Raw genomic sequence first — 19,070 nt, forward strand, 5'->3', positions numbered from 1 at the left:
TCTACTATTTTAATCAGATTGACAAAGATCGCTATGCCTCACTGGTATGCTCCCCGCACTACACTCTGGTCGTACACCCACTCCGTCTCCTTATGCGTGGCTCCGGGGGACCTTCCGTCCCGACGAGAGACATGTTGTCCCACCACTGTTTGATTTGGCAGCAGGCCGCGTCCATTACTGGGGCCCCTAGGTTTCACTCCCACACCCCCCTTTGGGACAATCCCCTACTTCCCGAGCTCTCTACGATCCCCGACCGCTCTGTGTGGCTGGCCGGGGGCGTTATCTTTCTGTCCCAGGTTATTACCAATGGCTCTGTCAGACCCTTCCAGGCCCTCAAAACTGACTTCAACCTCCCTAATAGAATGTTTTTTAGGTATCTTCAACTCCGCCATGCCCTTAGCTCTCAGTTTGGCTCCCATATCCCCAGGCTCGAAACACTTCCGATAGCAACAGCCGTGCTAGGTGATGACCCTAAGAAACTGATTTCTTTTTTTTACACCAACCTGCTCACGCCTGGGGCGACCGCCCGCGCCTACCGACTTAAGGCTAGATGGGAGGCCGACGTGGGGGTTATCGAGGACGCGGACTGGGAAACTGCACTTGACACCCCTAAGCTGGTCTCCCCTAAACTTTCTGACAGACTTACACACCTTTACATGCTACATAGGTCATACCTGACCCCTGGGCGGCTGTCCAAGTTTAGACCTGGCTATGATCCAACATGTCCTAAATGTGGTGATCCCCAGGCCACGTTCTACCATCTCCTTTGGTCCTGTCCTGAGTTGCAGGTTTACTGGAAGCAAATTGTTGACTTCCTCCACGACCAAATGGGCTCCCCTCTGACGCTATGCCCCCGCCAATGTTTGCTGGGGATTCTCCTCGTATCCGAGGAGGCAAGGATCCCGACTGTTTTCCTACAGGAGACCCTATACCTAGCCAGACTGCAGATAGCCCGCACCTGGTTGCGCTCTGCGCCCCCCACCGCCCAACAATGGAAGTCGGCTGTCAATGCCACTCTCCCCTATAAAAAACTGCTGTATATGCATAGAGGCTGCCCGAGCAAGTTTGCCAAGCTGTGGGATAAATGGATGGGAGATTCAGATACATGTACCGACTAGTGCAGCTTGTGGTCTGTACGCCTCCTTACACCTACCCGGGTTCGGCCCGGCGAGTCTAGCTGTCTCCGTGGTTGTAGGTGGGCTTCCCGCCCTCATAATAATGGTCTCCTGCCCCTCTCTGCGAATTACTTTGAGTAGGATGTACTATGGCTCGGCATATGACTCCCAACCTCTGAGGTCCTCTTTTCCCCCCATATCTGAACACACTGTATTGCCCCTTGCTTTTCATGTAATGTGCAACCTGTAAACAAAGAACCCCCCCCTCCTTGTGTTTTTCAGCCTGTGGTATTGTTAGCAGCTGTTTTCTATCCGTATATTTGGTGCATGTTGCACCCCATATGTGTTACTGTTATCCTATGTATTTTGTATGCTCAATAAACGTTCTTTTTTCAAAAAAAAAAAAAGACCCACACCAAAGAACAAAGCGGACCTCTCCTTGCACCTCATCAGCTGGGATCTCCAACCCCACTAGACCTTCAGTCCTCTCTGAAACCTGCACTGATAGGAATGAAGGTGTAGAATTAGGTGTGTCACAGCCAAGTGCTTGCGGGCACTCTGCTAGCAGTACACCCACTTCCGATTGTAGCAGGCAACTGACCCATGTAACCTGTGTGGCTCACGTCCTTAACCTGGTAGTGCAGCAGGTCTTGGGCAGGTACCCAGGCTTACAGGATGTCCTGAAGTAGGCCAGGAAAGTATGTGTTCATTTACGATGACCATTTAATGCCAGTGCTCGGCTGGCTGAGCTCCAAAAGGAGTTGAACAGCCCAAGAACCACCTTATATGTGACATGCCCACTAGGTGGAACTCAACGTGGCCATGCTGCAGTGGCTGCACACGCAGCAGGGGGCCATCAATGAGTACCTGTGCGACTATGGCACCAGGACAGGGTCAGGGAAGCTTGGTTTTTTCTCACCATGCCAGTGAGGCATGATCGGGGATGCATGCACTGTCCTGTCACCATTTGAGGAGGCCACAAGGATGGTGAGCAATGACAGTGCATGCATCAGTGACACTGTACCTCTTGTCCATCTGTTGGAGCATATGCTGCGTGGAATAATGGACAGGGCACTTGAGGCAGAACAGAGGCAGGAAGAGAAGGACTTCCTTGCCTCTCAAGGCCCCCTTTATCCAGACAGTGTTTCTGCTGTCCCACCCATCACACAGGAAGAGGAGGAGGAGGAGGAGGAGGAGGATGATGATTGTGTCAGCAAGGAGGTGGAGCCTGGCACTCAGCATCAGCAGCAGCAGTCTTGTAGGGAGGATTTACAGTCCCAAGAAACCCGTGGACTTGTACGTTGCTGGGAGGAAGTGGCTGCGGATCATGTTGTCCTTAGTGACCCAGAGGACTCCGGACCGAATGCCTCAGCTAACCTACACTGCATGGCCTCCCTGATCCTGCAAAGCCTATGGAAGGATCCTCGTATTCTTCGGATCAAGGAGAGGGACCATTACTGGCTGGTCACTCTAATTGATCCACGGTACAAGGGTAAGGTTGCGGACCTGACTGTCTGCCTTTCCTTGTTGGCCTTCCAGACATACTAATGGCCTGCAGGGAGATGTAGCTGCACAAAGCTGAGACATACATACTGATATACTGCAGCTAGCAGAATCAACTGCCTGCCTGTAGTATTATTAGTATGAGAACACCAGCAATTGGGGTAGCTTTATGTGCACACTGTGCAGGGTACATAGTACACCAACTGTAAATACTGCAGCTGCCTGCGGTATAGGATCAGAAGAGCACCAGCAATTGGGTTAGCTTTAGGTGCACACTGTACAGATGACACAATACACTGACTGTAATTACTCCAGCTGCCTGCCTGTGGTATTGGATCAGAAGAACGCCAGCAATTGGGGTAGCTTTAAGTGCACACTGTGCAGATGACACAATGCACCGACTGTAATTACTGCAGTTCCCTGCCTGTGGTATAGGATCAGAAGAACACCAGCAATTGGGGTAGCTTTATGTGAACACTGTACAGATGGCACAATACACCGACTGTAATTGCTACAGCTGCCTGTGGAGAGGATCAGCAGAACACCAGCAATTGGGGTAGCTTTAGGCGTACATTGTGCAGATGGCACAATACACAGAAGGTAATTGCAACAGCTGCCTGCAGATAGGATCAGCAGAACACCAGCAATTGAGGTGGCTTTAAGCGTACACTGTGCAGATGGCACAATACACCGACTGTAATTGCTACAGCTGCTTGCGGATAGGATCAGCAGAACACCAGCAATTGGGGTAACTTTAGGCATACACTGTGCAAATGGCATAATGCACCGACTAATTGCTACAGCTGCCTGCGGATAGGATCATCAGAACACCAGCAATTGAGGTGACTTTAGGCGTACACTGTGCAGATGGCACAATACGCAGACTGTAATTGCTACAGCTGCCTGCGGATAGGATCAGCAGAACACCAGCAATTGGGGTAGCTTTAGGCGTACACTGTGCAGATGGCACAATACACAGACTGTAATTGGTACATCTGCCTGCGGATAGGATCAGCAGAACACCAGCAATTGGGGTAGCTTTAGGCGTACACTGTGCAGATGGCAAGATGGCACAATACATGCACTGTAATTAATATAGCTGCCTGCGGATAGGATCAGAACACCACCAATTGGGGTCACTTTAGGTGTACACTGTGCAGATGGCACAATACACCTACTGTATTTGCAACAGCTTCAAATGAAATTAAATCACACTGTCTATCCGTCTATCTCTCTCCGCCACCGCAAAACACTACACAAGGCTGCCGCACAGGCGGCCTTATATAGTGTGGGGTGTGCACTAAACCCCCTGAGCCATAATTGGCCACAGCCACCCTGGCTTTGGTCAATTACGGCTCTCCGTTTTTTCCATGCTGTGATTGACCAAAGCATGCGGGTCATAGTGCATGCTTGGCCAATCATCAGCCAGCAATGCACAGCGGTGCCGCAGTGAATTATGCGCTGTGACGCGCCACTCAAAGTTGTTATGCATTCTATGCATTAAGGTGAAACACCTTCTGTGCTGCAGTGCACCCCCAGGACCCCCCTTTTTCTTACCTGAGCCCATTCGTTCCAGCACCAAGCAGGGGCTCAGCTGCTGGCTCTTATCTCATTGGTCATTGGACAGATTGATAGCAGCAAGAGCCATTGGCTTGCTTTTAATCAAATCCAGTGACATGGGGGGGGGGGGTGCGAGGCTGAGTCCCGCTGTCTGTGTCAATGGATGCAAAACCTTTGCACAGAGCAGGTAAATATAACACGTTTGTTATATATATTTTTTTAAATCGTAACCTTTACACTCCCTTTAATGTTGAGTGAGATCGTTTAATTCCGCTTTAAGACTTACATTCATATTAGATTGCATTGTGGATTTCGTGCCTGTTGAGACAGGTAAATTCCTTATTTTTACAACTAAGACTTCTAGATACAATACATAAATAATAATAGCTAAGAAATTCTGCCTGCATTTCTGATTTGAGAATTAAAATGTAGATTCCTACAGAAAGATCATTAGTAAACCCCTTAATTTTTAATTACTTTAATTTTAATGGAAAATTGGGGCGTTTTAAGGCACACAATAATGTTTAATTTCAAATATAAAATGCTAAATATTATTCTCTGTTTCCCAGCACAAACACTGGAACTTTAGTAATGTCAGTGATTTGAAGACAGAGAGTGATACACCAGCTTGTGATTTGTTAATTCCTCCAGAGCTTTGGTATCACCGTTCACTTTCTGCTAATCTGGACAAGTAACAATGCTTTGTCATTGATTTTCCCATAGCATCAGAACTGAACTCTTATATTAGTGCACAAATGAAAGACTAATGCTCTCGATCTCTGATTGATTGGCCCACAGTAGATATCAATTTATATTCAAGCTCCGTGTTTCTTACAATCTGCAAAAATAAATTCATGTACAACCAGGCGCCAGGCTAAAGACAACATTGTAAATTGACATCTATCAGGCTGAATAAATTATATTGCTCCCGTAATGCAGAAAAACATCAACATGAAAGGGGGCTGATAAATGATAATATATTATATGTCAGCCACGGAGACTTGGAGGCTTGAAGCAGAGTGCTCCCACGAGGAGGAGAATGAAGAATGGCAATTGCAAAAAGGAAGCACCAAATTGTCCTAATTGTGCAGGCCCTGGCCTGAACCATGTTAGAGTCATTTTTACATCGTGTTGCTGCCTAGAATGAAGAGTAAGCAGAAGTGAATGTACTGCTTGTGTTCCTGGCATTGCTTTATGTTCCAGTAAAAATGATGCAATGAAATGTTTACTTAGCGAGATTATCTCACACAGCTAAATACCAAGGCTTCAGTGCCCTAACTGCACATATAATAGTTTTGCTACAAACCTTCCAAGTCTTGCTACCTGATGTGAACTCTGTATGTCAATGTCATTTGGTATTTTTACAGGAATGTGTGTGAGTTTTCTCAATTTGGCTCTTATTTTTGAGTTTTAAAAGAGTATGGCCAAAGCTGTTGGCAATATGTCTCTTGTGGGTCCCAGGTGTGTATTTACTTTTGCTCTTCTGTGACCCAGGATAGCGGGTTATAGTCCGCTATCAGCTGACGTGGCAGAGCCACTAAAGGCTTTGGATCCACTCAGTTGTCTGATTGACAGCTAACTCTACCTCTCAGCACCTAGATGAAAGCCAAAGCCATCTGCACCCACCACCTTCCCTGACCAACTCTCTATTGGGCTCTGGAGGGGCAGAGTGGAGAGCTGTGACTGACAGTCACATCTTTCTGCTTCAAGCAGAATGAGAATTGAGCAATCAGCAGTTTTTTACACAGTTCTTGGTCTTAGAATCAACATAGGACAGCTGCAGCACCACACCGATGTTGCAGCAAAGCTGAGTAGGTACATTTATTTTTTGTAAACCCCATACTTCTCCTTTAAAGATTTACAGCAAAACTCAGACAAATACACAGTTGAAATATACAGTATATGCATAGACAAGTAAAGGCGCAAACATTTGAATTTCTGCTGCAACCTAATACACTGATAAAAAGTCTATAGGAAGTCCATGAAACATAATAATAATAGTCCGCACACTAAGGGCTGCCACCATGTAGAAATAGAAGCCAGATTCCAAGGGGGCTAAAAATTAAACCAAGGGAGAGGCGGCTCTAAGTGTAGGATTAAAAACTATTTATTAGATCATCCGATTGGCAACTCACATGTACAGAGATAAAGGGCACAACTGTGTGAGAAGGGTCCAGAGGGATATCATCAGTGAGGAAGCCAAAGCAAGGCCTGATGCGCAGGTGGCTTGGCGGTGTGGATGGATGATGTCACCAGAGTGCAACGCGTTTCCGAGCATATGTGCTGCATGTGGTACGACAGCCACGCTCCTTTCTCAAGCATCCACCACATGGGTGTTTCTCCATTACAGCGGTGTTCTACGGGGATTCCGGTGCCTTGCGGAGACAGGAGCGGAGGATACCTGACCTCTCACTGATGATATCCCTCTGGACCTTTATCTCTGTATACATGTGAGTTGCCAATTGAATGATCTAATAAATTGTTTTTAATCCTACACTTAGAAGCACCTCTCCCTTTGTTTATTTATGAAATATATATACATGAATACTTTTACCAGTCAAATGATTTGTAATTCTGTTTAGCTAGTCTGTTCTGTTCTGTATTCTATTTAGCAAGCACTTCTGATGCACAGCATAGCCAGGCTCCTGACCTCCAATGAGGTTAAAGCTAAATTCTAAGTATGGATTTGATTGAATAGTTACACGTTACGTAAGTGTGCATTTATATCTATGGGACCCTGTGGAAGTGGAGAATTGCTGTAGTAGACACCACATCTACAGTGATCGTTGAGGTCTTCCGGGTCCCCTGCCATGCGTCTTCCCTGTTGCATATGTAGCACTACCCCCCGTGAGGGCCACTGGTTGAATCGGTACATCACTGATTGCCCCGACCCTGCAAGTCCTCCACCACCTCTGGCACCCTGGGTTCAGACATTTTCTATAAATAACAGTGATAAAACAGACACACTCTAAGCTGATAAACCAATAAAGCTTTGTTTACTGATATGATAAATGCATTTAAAGGTGAAAAACATGAACTTACACTTTATAGAAATACTTCAGATGAAACATCACTGACTGATAAAACAGCAAAAGCAATGAATATTGTCAGATAATCAAATATAAAGAACAATCAGATATTGGCAACCCTTAGGGATGGCCCAACGGTTCGCCCGGCGGTCGTTTCGCGGCGAATTTCGGCTGTTCGTCGCCCGCCCGATCGGCGGACTATTGCTGCCGTTCGCCCGGCGGACTTCCGTGTTTATTGTGTAAAAGAACTTTAACCTATGATGACACATCCATCATGGGGTCCAGGACAGCCAATTGAGACATTACAGCACATGGACACTTGGACATTCCCCCTAACTTATAAATAGACCCGATCCGGCGGCCATTTTACATTCTTTCTTCTGTCACTATAGGGAGAGGTTGCTGTGTGGAGCAGGGAGAGATTGCAGTGACCCAAATCGCTATCTATTTGGTCCACAAAAGTTCTTTTCAGGACTGGTATAGGTGTTAGGTGTATTTTGCAGCCGCCTGTCTCTTGTCAGTGTAGAGAAAGGGACAGGACGCTGTGTGCTGCAGGGACAGTCAGTTTAATCATTAGCTCTTACTATTAGGTCCACAAAAGTGCTATTCAAGTTATTGTTCCAGCAGCCTGTGTTTTGTCAGTTTAAATAGGGACAGGCAGGAAGCTGTGTGTGAGGCAGTGAGGGACAGTCTGTTTAATCAGTAGCTGTCCATAAAGGTTCTTTTCAGGACTGGTATGGTAATAGGCTTGTACACGTATAATATTCTTTCTTCCAAATATAGAAAGAATATTATACTTGACTGCTGCCCTTCTGCTGCAGTAGTCCTTTATGAGTATAGGGACTGAGGTACAGTCTGCTAATCATTCACAACCTACTTGTTCCACAAAGGTCCTTATAAGGACTGGTAAGGTCTAGGTTGCTACAGTACATAGGGTTGAGTGAGGTACAGTCTGCTATTCCTTATGGACTGGTATAGGTCCACAACACATAGGGTTGAGGTGCACTACTGCTGAGTCTGACTGCTGCCCTATACTGCAGCAGTCCTTTATGGGTATAGGGACTGAGGTACAGTCTGCTAATCATTCACAACCTACTTGTTCCACAAAGGTCCTTATAAGGACTGGTAAGGTCTAGGGTGCTACAGTACATAGGGTTGAGTGAGGTACAGTCTGCTATTCCTTAAGGACTGGTATAGGTCCACAATACATAGGGTTGAGGTGCACTACTGCTGAGTCTGACTGCTGCCCTATACTGCAGCAGTCCTTTATGAGTATAGGGACTGAGGTCCAGTCTGCTAATCATTCACAACCTACTTGTTCCACAAAGACCCTTTTAAGGACTGGTAAGGTCTAGGGTGCTACAGTACATAGGGTTGAGTGAGGTACAGTCTGCTATTCCTTAAGGACTGGTATAGGTCCACAATACATAGGGTTGAGGTGCACTACTGCTGAGTCTGACTGCTGCCCTATACTGCAGCAGTCCTTTATGAGTATAGGGACTGAGGTACAGTCTGCTAATCATTTACAACCTACTTGTTCCACAAAGGTCCTTATAAGGACTGGTAAGGTCTAGGGTGCTACAGTACATAGGGTTGAGTGAGGTACAGTCTGCTATTCCTTAAGGACTGGTATAGGTCCACAATACATAGGGCTGAGGTGCACTACTGCTGAGTCTGACTGCTGCCCTATACTGCAGCAGTCCTTTATCAGTATAGGGACTGAGAGTTTTGTCACAGGGTCATTTAAAAAATGACAGGCAGAGGAAGAGGCAGGCCCTTCCGCAGGGGTGGTAGGGGTAGGGCAGGAGCAACAGGCTTGAGCCAAAGTGGGAAGTTGCAGAAGGTGCGTTCAATTACTTTAAAGGACGCACCAGACTTGGTTGAGTGGCTCACTCAGCCTTACTCTTCTGCACCCTCCTCATCCTCTTGATCTGCACCCTCTTCTTCACTCTCTGCTATGTGCACCCCCAAAGACACTACCACCAACAACACCACCACCACCACATACCTTCCGCTTGAGTCACAGGAATTATTTTCCGATCCATATCAAGACATTTCTGATGCGCAGCCACTCTTGGTATTGGATCAGGAAGAGGAGGTAGCAACAACCGCTACTCAGCAATCTGACGACAGTACCCAGATCAGCCCAAGGAGAAGGTTGGTCCCCGGTGTTGCTGCCTACTCCGAGATCTCTACTTATAGCGGTGGGGAAGGTGACGTCGATGATGACGTGTCTAGTGATGTCACGTGGGTGCCCACAAGAGAGGAAGAGGAGGGGAGTTCAGAGGGAGATATGGACCAGCAGATAGGGAGGAGAAGCAGGAATAACTTACATTGCACAGGAGGGACAAAGCAGACTGCAAATGTATCAGGAGCAAGTCATCGACCATGTACAGTCACATCTGGCGCTCCCAGGACACCGGCACATGGCTCCGCAGTGTGGGTTTTTTTTTACGTGTCCGCTGCTGACAATAGTGTTGCCATCTGCAATCTTTGCAGTCAACGCATTAGTCGCGGTAAGCCCAACACTCACCTAGGGACGACCGCCTTAAGAAGGCACATGAGCAGCCATCACCGAGCCCAGTGGGAGCAGCGGAACACACAAAGCCCCACTCCAGGCTCTCACCGTCCAGCCTCGTCTTCTACTTCTCCTTCTCCTCTCTCCTCACAATTGTCCTCCACTCCACCTTCCATCACGCCAAGCTCACGTTTTTCTGCAAAAAGGCAGGCTTCCGTGGGCCTAATGTTCGAGCGTAAAAAAATGATGACGCCGGATAACCCTCTTGCCCAACGGTTGACGGCTGGCTTGTCAGAACTCATAGCCCGCCAACTACTGCCATATAAACTGGTGGACTCAGAGGCCTTTCGAAAATTTGTGGCCATTGGAACACCACAATGGAAGGTCCTGGGAAGGAAGTATTTCTCAGAAAAGGGCATCCCAGAGCTATATGGCCATGTTCAGCGGCAAGTGAATGTATCTCTGGCACACAGTGTCGGTGCCAAGATACATCTGACCACAGACACGTGGTCTAGCAAACACGGGCAGGGAAGGTATATCACTTTTACTGCCCACTGGGTGAACCTTCTGACAGCCGTCAAGCATGTAACCCGTGGCACCCGTGTAGTTTTGGTTTTACCGCCACGGATTGCATGCAAGCCTGGCTCTTCTTCTCCTCCTCCTACTCCATCCTCCTCCCTCTCCTCTTTAGCTGACTCTTCCTTTTCCGCTGCAAGCTCCCCAGAACCTATTCGACATGCCAGGTGAGACGTTGCCATGCCGTGCTGCGTCTGTTGTGCCTGGAAGCCAAGAGCCACACTGGCCCGGCACTCCTTTCAGCTTTGCATTCACAGGCAGATCAGTGGCTAACACCACTCAATTTGACAGTTGGTATAGTGGTGTGTGACAACGGTGCCAATCTGCTTAGCGCATTGAAACAGGGCAAAATCACGCATGTGCCATGCATGGCACACGTCTTAAACTTGGTCGTGCAGCGATTCGTTGTCAAATACCCTGGGGTCCAGGACATCTTGCGGCAGGCAAGGAAAATCTCGGCCCATTTCAGAAGATCTTACACGGCCTTGGCTCGCCTTGCTGACATTCAGCGGCGACACAATCTGCCGGTCAGACGTCTTATTTGCGATTGCCCGACGCGATGGAACTCAACCTTCTATATGCTTGATAGGCTGCTCCAGCAGAAACGTGCAGTTAACGTCTACCTGTATGAACTCTGCGGCAGAACAGGTTCTGGGGAGCTGGGTTTTTTTTCACCGCGCCAGTGGCTGCTCATGCGCGACGCATGCAGACTTCTGCGCCCATTTGAGGAGATCACCAAACTGGTCAGTCGCAACCATGGCGCCATCAGTGACATGGTACCTTATGCCTTCTTTATTACCGTGCATTGCGTCGTGTCATTGATCAAGCTGTGAAGGAGCAGGAGCGGGAAGATGAGAAAGTCGCAATGCTGGATGAATTCCCAGGGGGGGCTACTCTATCTGAGACAAGTCAACAACAGGAGTCTGAAGAGGAGTCAGAGGAGGATGGTGCCGGGGCGGATGAGGAGGAGCAAGAAGAGCATGCTTTAAACATTTCTGGGACCCCTGTTGTTGTGCGTGGATGGGGAGAGGAGAATGAAGAGGACGACATTATCCTGGATGATGAGCAGGAGCCAGGCCACCACACCGCTTCCAGTTTAGTGCAAATGGGGGCCTTCATGCTCCAGTGTTTTAATAGGGACCCCCGTATAAAAAGCATAAGGGTCAAGGACCAGTACTTGGTGGCAACGTACTTAGACCCCCGGTAAAAACACAAAATGGAGGAAATGTTACCGCCGTCACAGAGGGATGTCAGAATGCAGCACTTCCAGGCCTTGCTTCGAGAAATGCTGCATTCTGCTTTTGCGTGCGCTGGCAGAGGAGCAATTCCCACTCCCAGAGAAGGAGTTGCGGGTACCAATCCAACAGCGCCTCCAAGAAGAGGCCGGTTTGAAGATGTGTTGGTGACTTCGGATATGAGGTCATTCTTTCAGCTGACCCATCGACAGGTGTCATACGGATCCAGCATCAGGGAACGCCTAGACCGTCAGGTGTCCGACTACATCGGTTTAACGGCCGATGTGGACGCTCTGAGCCGTGATGAACCCCTGGACTACTGGGTGGGCAGGCTTGACCTCTGGCCAGAGCTTGCCCAATTTGCAATCGAACTGTTCGCTTGCCCCTCGTCCAGTGTCCTGTCCGAAAGGACGTTCAGCGCAGCAGGGGGGATCGTGACCGATAAGCGTACTCGCCTAGCTCACGACAGTGTTAACTACCTCACATTTCTAAAAATGAATGAGGCATGGATCTCGGAGGAATTCAACACATGTGATCAGTAGACCATGTATATGTCTAGAAACTATTTTTTTAATCGAGCACACAGACCTTCTTTCTTCATTTGGCTCACTTCCTTGTCCAAAAAAAGCACACCGTACTATATGCCCGTATCCTCCTGTTTGAAGAGGCTGAGTGGTGTCCTATTTCTACTGAGGCTGCTTATTATGAGGGGCTCCCACCATCCCTGTGCTGTGCTGACTTCCTCCTGGGGCTGCTTATTATGAGGGGTTCCCACCATCCCTGTGCTGTGCTGACTTCCTCCTGGGGCTGTACCTCTGCTGTGCATATTATGAGGGGCTCCCACCATCCCTGTGCTATGCTCATTATGAGGGGCTCCCACCATCCCTGTGCTGTGCTGACTTCCTCCTGGGGCTGCTTATTATGAGGGGCTCCCACCATCCCTGTGCTGTGCTGACTTCCTCCTGGGGCTGTACCTCTGCTGTGCATATTATGAGGGGCTCCCACCATCCCTGTGCTATGCTCATTATGAGGGGCTCCCACCATCCCTGTGCTGTGCTGACTTCCTCCTGGGGCTGCTTATTATGAGGGGCTCCCACCATCCCTGTGCTATGCTGACATCCTCCTGGGGCTGCTTATTATGAGGGGCTCCCACCATCCCTGTGCTGTGCTGACTTCCTCCTGGGGCTGTACCTCTGCTGTGCATATTATGAGGGGCTCCCACCATCCCTGTGCTATGCTCATTATGAGGGGCTCCCACCATCCCTGTGCTATGCTCATTATGAGGGGCTCCCACCATCCCTGTGCTATGCTGACTTCCTCCTGGGGCTGCTTACGGTGCAGGTGTCAGTGCTCTCTATCACGGTGCTGGTGTCAGATCACTCTATCCCTGTGCAGGTGTCATTGCTGTATGTCACGCTGCTGATGTCAGTGCTCTCTATCACGGTGCTGCTGTCAGTGCTGTATATCACGGTGCTGGTGTGAGTGCTTTATGTCACGCTGCTGATGTCAGTGCTCTCTATCACGGTGCTGTTGTCAGATGACTCTATCATGGTGCAGGTGTCATTGCTGTATGTCACGCTGCTGATGTCAGTGCTCTCTATCACGGTACTGCTGTCAGTGCTGTATATCACGGTGCTGGTGTTAGTGCTTTATGTCACGCTGCTGATGTCAGTGCTCTCTATCACGGTGCAGGTGTCATTGCTGTATGTCACGCTGCTGATGTCAGTGCTCTCTATCACGGTGCTGCTGTCAGTGCTGTATATCACGGTGCTGGTGTCAGTGCTTTATGTCACGCTGCTGATGTCAGTGCTCTCTATCACGGTGCTGGTGTCAGATGACTCTATCACGGTGCAGGTGTCATTGCTGTATGTCACGCTGCTGGTGATCATCTCCTGCACCCTCTTCTTTGCCTACCCTTGTCCCTGACCTTCCCTCTCCTCCATTGCTTTCATGCGCTCCACAGTCCTGAATTGTCACAACAATTTCCCATATAAAAAAAGAATGCTTGTAGTTGTCGATCCCAGATTCACCTCATACATGTGTTATGTCATTGGCCATGTGGTGGGACTATGTTTGCACAGCTATTAATTATTTTGTGGCTGCAAATTTGACCTGTAGGTTTGCAAAGTTCGCCTCCTATTGAAGTCAATGGGGCCCGCCGCGAACGTTACGGTTTGCGAACTATCGGCCGCGTTCGTGAAACGTCCCGTCGGAAGTTCGTCCATCACTAGCAACCCTTATTTAGACATATGTGGCATATGTGAACAGGCAGAAGAAGGGCAGGGGAATGACTTTTAGCTATGTGAGACCACTCCCTCCTGTACCTGAACCCACAGGAGCAAACAATAAACGAAGTGTCATAACATTCAGGAAACTGTTATAAGTTGTGGAATTTAGCCTGCTCCCTTAAAGACAGAGTTCCAGGAAAATTCAGGCTCTATGAGCACAGTAAAAGAAATCCTTTATGATGGGGGGGGGGGGAGGGAGTTAGGTGTAGTCCTGTGTTACAGAGATTAAGTCCTTTGGTCTTCAGCTAGCACTTATAAGAGTTGTATTGGAAGAAATTCTGAATGGCAGAGCAAAGCAATTCAACCGGTTTGGATTTAGCAAAGAATGCAGAATCTTCCTGCGTTGTTTGGGTACAGAGTGAACACTGTGATTGTTGACTTAAAGGTATTATATCCTGTGGTACTACAAGTAACAGCAAGGTGAATGGAGACAATGGTGTCTGCAACATGAATTGTGTCTGTATACATTCTCTTTGTAACTGGATGGGCAGGTGCCCGCTCACCGATACTGCAATTGATGATGCTGATGCTGATGATAGTGGCTTCACAGGTTGTTCCTCAGGGTCCTGGCTCAGAGGATGGTGTCCAACCTTCGTCGCTCTGTGGCGTGGCCCACCCAGATCAGCTGCAACGTGATTTAGATGGCGCTGAACTGGCCTCCAGCCTGTCGTTGGACAGTAAGGCAGCGCTGTCCACAGATGCCCCAAGGATACACGAGTGGTGACTCTTCTTGCACAGGTCGCAACTCGGCCGCAGCACTCACAGACACAGAGTTTCTGCTTGCAGATCCAGGCCAGGGTCCCAAGAGCACAATCTAGGCCTAGGCCAGCCCTTTTATATCCCCTCCCAGCAGTCTGTTCTTTTTTCCAGCCAGCTGGTAGTTGTAGTTCCAAACAGTCCAACTAAAAAGGAAAATCCCAGCAGTCTGAATGACATGTCTCAAGATGCTTTGCTTTGCTTAATCACTACATTCAGGAAATGACAGCACAGAGTCCAGACTAAACACTAGAGGGAAACAGCTTTGCAACAGTAAGGCTGCACAATGTCTCCTGATTGCAAGTAAAGATCAGGGACGTACAGTCAGGGGAGGCAGAGTCTGGGGGGTAGGTAGGCTAAGTTCTACCCCAACACTGGTAAATTTGGTGCTCCTATGACCTATGGTTCCAGAGATATGGGGGTCCTTGCACAGCCTGTCAGAAGCTACATACAGAGCGGCCAATTTAAATACAAGCTGGCACACTGTTTGCAGCAGACTGAGAGGATGAGCTCACAGTGCCTCTCCTCACTTCTTGTTAGAAGCACTGAGCTCAATTTACAGCTTGGAGTCTTGGACTAATGGTAAAGTACTATTAACCCCAACTGTCCAATAAAAATGCTGCAGTGGAGGCACGCCTCTTACTACAGTGTCATTTAAGGGGCATGTGTCTAAAAGACAAATGCTCCCTCCAGCCCAGCCCTCTTAACTACAAGGAAATGCATGAGTTTATGGGTAAGGGATTTACCCACAATCCCATGTTTGTCTCACACAGTTAAGAGGGAGAATGAGAATCTGCTGCTGTTGAAAAGGTACTGTTATAATCAAGCTAAATCATATATGTATATGTTATAACATAATAATTTATTATTTATCTATTTACTGTAAAATAACTGGTTTGAGTTATAACTTCAAACTTCAGTAATTTCTCAGTTAAGTCATCAGCTTGAGTACAGATTGAGTACAGTTTTTTAAATATAGTAAATAATCTTAAAAACAATACATAATAATTATTTGTATATTACTTATGGTAATTAACCCCTTGCCACCCAGGCCAATTCTGACACTTCTCTCCTACATGTAATAATCATATTCTTTTGCTAGAAAATTACTCAGAACCCCAAAACACTATATATATTATTTTAGCAGACACCCTAGGGAATAAAATGGTGGTCATTGCAACTTTTTATGTTACATGGTATTTGCGCAGCAATTTTTCAAATGTGTTTAAAAAAAAAAACTTTCATGAATATAAAAAAACACTAAAGATCACCCGATTTTCTTGTATAATGTGAAAGATGATGTTACGATGAGTAAATAGATACCTAACATGTCACACTTTAAAATTGCACACGCTCGTGGAATGGCGCCAAACTTCAGTACTTAAAAATCTCCATAGGCGTCGCTTCACATTTCTTTACAGATTACATGTTTAGAGTTACAGAGGAGGTCTAGTGCTAGAGTAATTGCTCCCACTCTACCGATTGCGGTGTATGTAACCTGTGTGTATCTGGCTCTGATACTAGCCAGTGCCTCACCAGCCACTGACCTCACCGCACATTCCTGGTAAAGATAGCTGGCTCCTGGCTACATATAGTAACCACAGGGGATCAATCTCTCTGCAAAGGTATCATTACCAGAACATCTCTTTATCATATCCAATTAGAGAATGCCTTGCAAAGCATATGCCCAGCATATATCAGTATATATATAGTGGAGAAATCACCCACTTTCCTAATAAAGCATTAAGATAGCAAAACAAGAACCCTATGGTGGGATTCTGTTTGCAGCAGCCAGAGAGGATGAGCTCACAGTGCCTCTCCTCACTTCTTGTTAGAAGCACTCAGCTCAATTTACAGCTTGGAGTCTTGGACCAATGGTAAAGTACTATTAGCCCCAGCTTTGAAAGGTGATGACTCCAAAAATTGCATATGCAAACAAAAAATATATACAATTTATATAAGTTTAATAATAAACTCTACGCGTTTAAAAATTATGCATCATTCCTCTTCATCAGGATAAAGTGGTATAAGGGTTTATGATATCCACAATTCAAAAAATAAAATGAATACAGAATATATGTATACAACTGTTTTAAAAACAGAAAATTCCTTTATCTTCAAGCAGACACTTGATTTTATAAATTAGAATTAGAAATGAAAAAAAACATGTCTACTAACCAGTTATGTAGAAACAGGTACGAGTAAGAAAAGGGTGAAAGACAGAACACAAGGAAAAAATGGCTGCTCAACTCCATGGTGCCCAAAAAGGCAGAGGCAAGAATGGCCAGACAACAACGAAGATCAAAAATGGGGAGCAAAAATAGAAGGGGAGAGACCCGACCCAATGCCAGACTGCCTGTGGCAGAGGTGTAGATGGCCCAAATCTATTGATCATATAAAAGGCATAAAGTAAGAAGCAAAACTAGTATTTACAGAGAAGAGCATTTGATGAAACGTGTGTAAACATGTCTACAATTTTAACTGTTTGTAACACTTGGGATGTTCATTTAGTAAATAAGAATTTTGATGGATCTTGGAGTGCAGCCATTTCTTCAGTGTTGATCGTATGTGGAGGAGAGCTGAGGTGGGCACCTGTGATATCATTAGGCTTCCTGTCTCACCTGGAGCAGCGAGTTCTTTTGTTTGGATAGCCAGACCGTCTGTGACAGAGGTGTAGATGGCCCAAATCTATTGATCATATAAAAGGCATAGCGTAAGAAGCAAAATTCAGTATTTGCAGAGAAGAGCATAGTATCAAAAGAGACATAATATATTCAAAAATTGGATCAAAAAGAAGTGGGGGAGGGGAAGGAAAAAGGGGAAGTGAAAAAAAGGGGGGTAGAAAAAAGGGTGGAGCACATGGAAAGGGGGAAGAGAAAATAAAGAGAAACAATAAAAGGAGAAAAAGAAGAAGGGAAAGGGAAAGGGGGGAGAGAAAGGGGGAGAAAGGGGAAATGGGGGAAGGGGAGAAAAAGAAGGAGGGGAAAGGGGGGCAGGAGAAAGGAAAAAGAAGGGAAAGGAGGGAAGGAGAAAAGAGGAGAGGAAAGAGGGGAAAGGAGGCCCTCAGCCCATCCTTCTCTGAGCTGGCCGCTCAGCTGTCGGCTAATTGCCAGCTCCTATCTCTCTCCACAATTACCCAGCTGTTGTTGATCCTGCTCATCAGTCCTGCCTACTTAAGCTCTCCAGTCCAGAGGAGCTCTGTCCTTCACCTTGGTCAGTGGTCACATCACAAGAAACTATCTCCTGCATTCCTGTTTAAAGACTGGCTTTGCTGACATCCCTTCAGGCTACAGATCCTGCTTGCTGTTCCACTACTTTGATCCCTGATTCCTGGCTTGGCTGACGATCCCTTCCGGTTACGGAACTTTGGCTATGTTTTGACTTTGTTCTTTGTACTTTTATTATTAAAAAAGTGTGAGTTAACTGTACTTCTGTCTCGGTCTGATTTCATGGTTTCTGACAATTGTTAACTTTCAAAACTTCTGGTAAAATCAACAGTTTTTTTGCACTTCTTTAACAGATAAAACAAAACATTTTAATGGTAATCTTAGCAGGCCAAAGGGATTCAAATAAGTCAGGGTTTATATATTGTGATTTTCAAAAGGAGCTGAGAATAAATAAATCATAGCCGTTTTTATTGTGTGTACTTAAACGTGTGCAGGTTAAATACATAAACAAGAATCAGCATTTTACATGATGATATGAGAGGTTAATTGAATAAGGCCCTGTTCACACTGTCGGACCATTCAGGTCCGCCTGTCAGTTTTGACAGCTGACCTGAACGGGCGCTCCATGCTAGTCTATGGAGCGATGGATGTCAGCGGTGAGAGATCTCCCGTTGAGCTTGCGGACAGAGGCGGACTCTGATGCAGCTGATCCGCCTCATGAGCATGAAGCTTAAAGGAGTAGAAAATGTTCTGGCACCACAGCTTGTTTAATATTTATGTTTTATCCTCTTGGTATATTCCCTTGTTTCTCCCATTTTGCCACTAGTAGTACATCCCTTAAGCCCCATTCACACTTGAGCAATGCTACCACATAGCAATTTTAGCACTTTGCACGTTTTTGGAGCAGCACTGTTCATTTTAATGGGCCTCTGTCCACTCCAAAAAAGTGCTAAAGAAGCCCATGTACCATCTCTCACACCAAGAGATATCACAGGTCTGCCTTGGGAGTCACGTTCTTCCTTATTTATTGGATTGTCTCTCTTAGATGTGTATTCGTAATTGTATTTTAATATTTAATGTAATCTATTATGAGATGTGATATACTTTGTCGGTTTGTATAATGCAGACCTCTAAATTATTTATTTATTTTTAAAGCCCATATACCCAATTTTGGACATGAGCCAAAGGTGTTTTGTGTTGCAAGTTTTTCATACATTTTATGGTGTGGCAAAGCATGGGACTGATACCTGAATTTGGGATGCCAGTGACAAATACTGGCATCACAAGCACGTTGTGCATTTTAGTGCATTTTTTTGCAGAAGT

Source organism: Lithobates pipiens, unplaced genomic scaffold (assembly GCF_037356315.1).
Source record: "Lithobates pipiens isolate NorthernLeopardFrog02 unplaced genomic scaffold, aLitPip1_a1.2 Scaffold_8, whole genome shotgun sequence".
Lineage (NCBI taxonomy): Eukaryota > Metazoa > Chordata > Amphibia > Anura > Ranidae > Lithobates > Lithobates pipiens.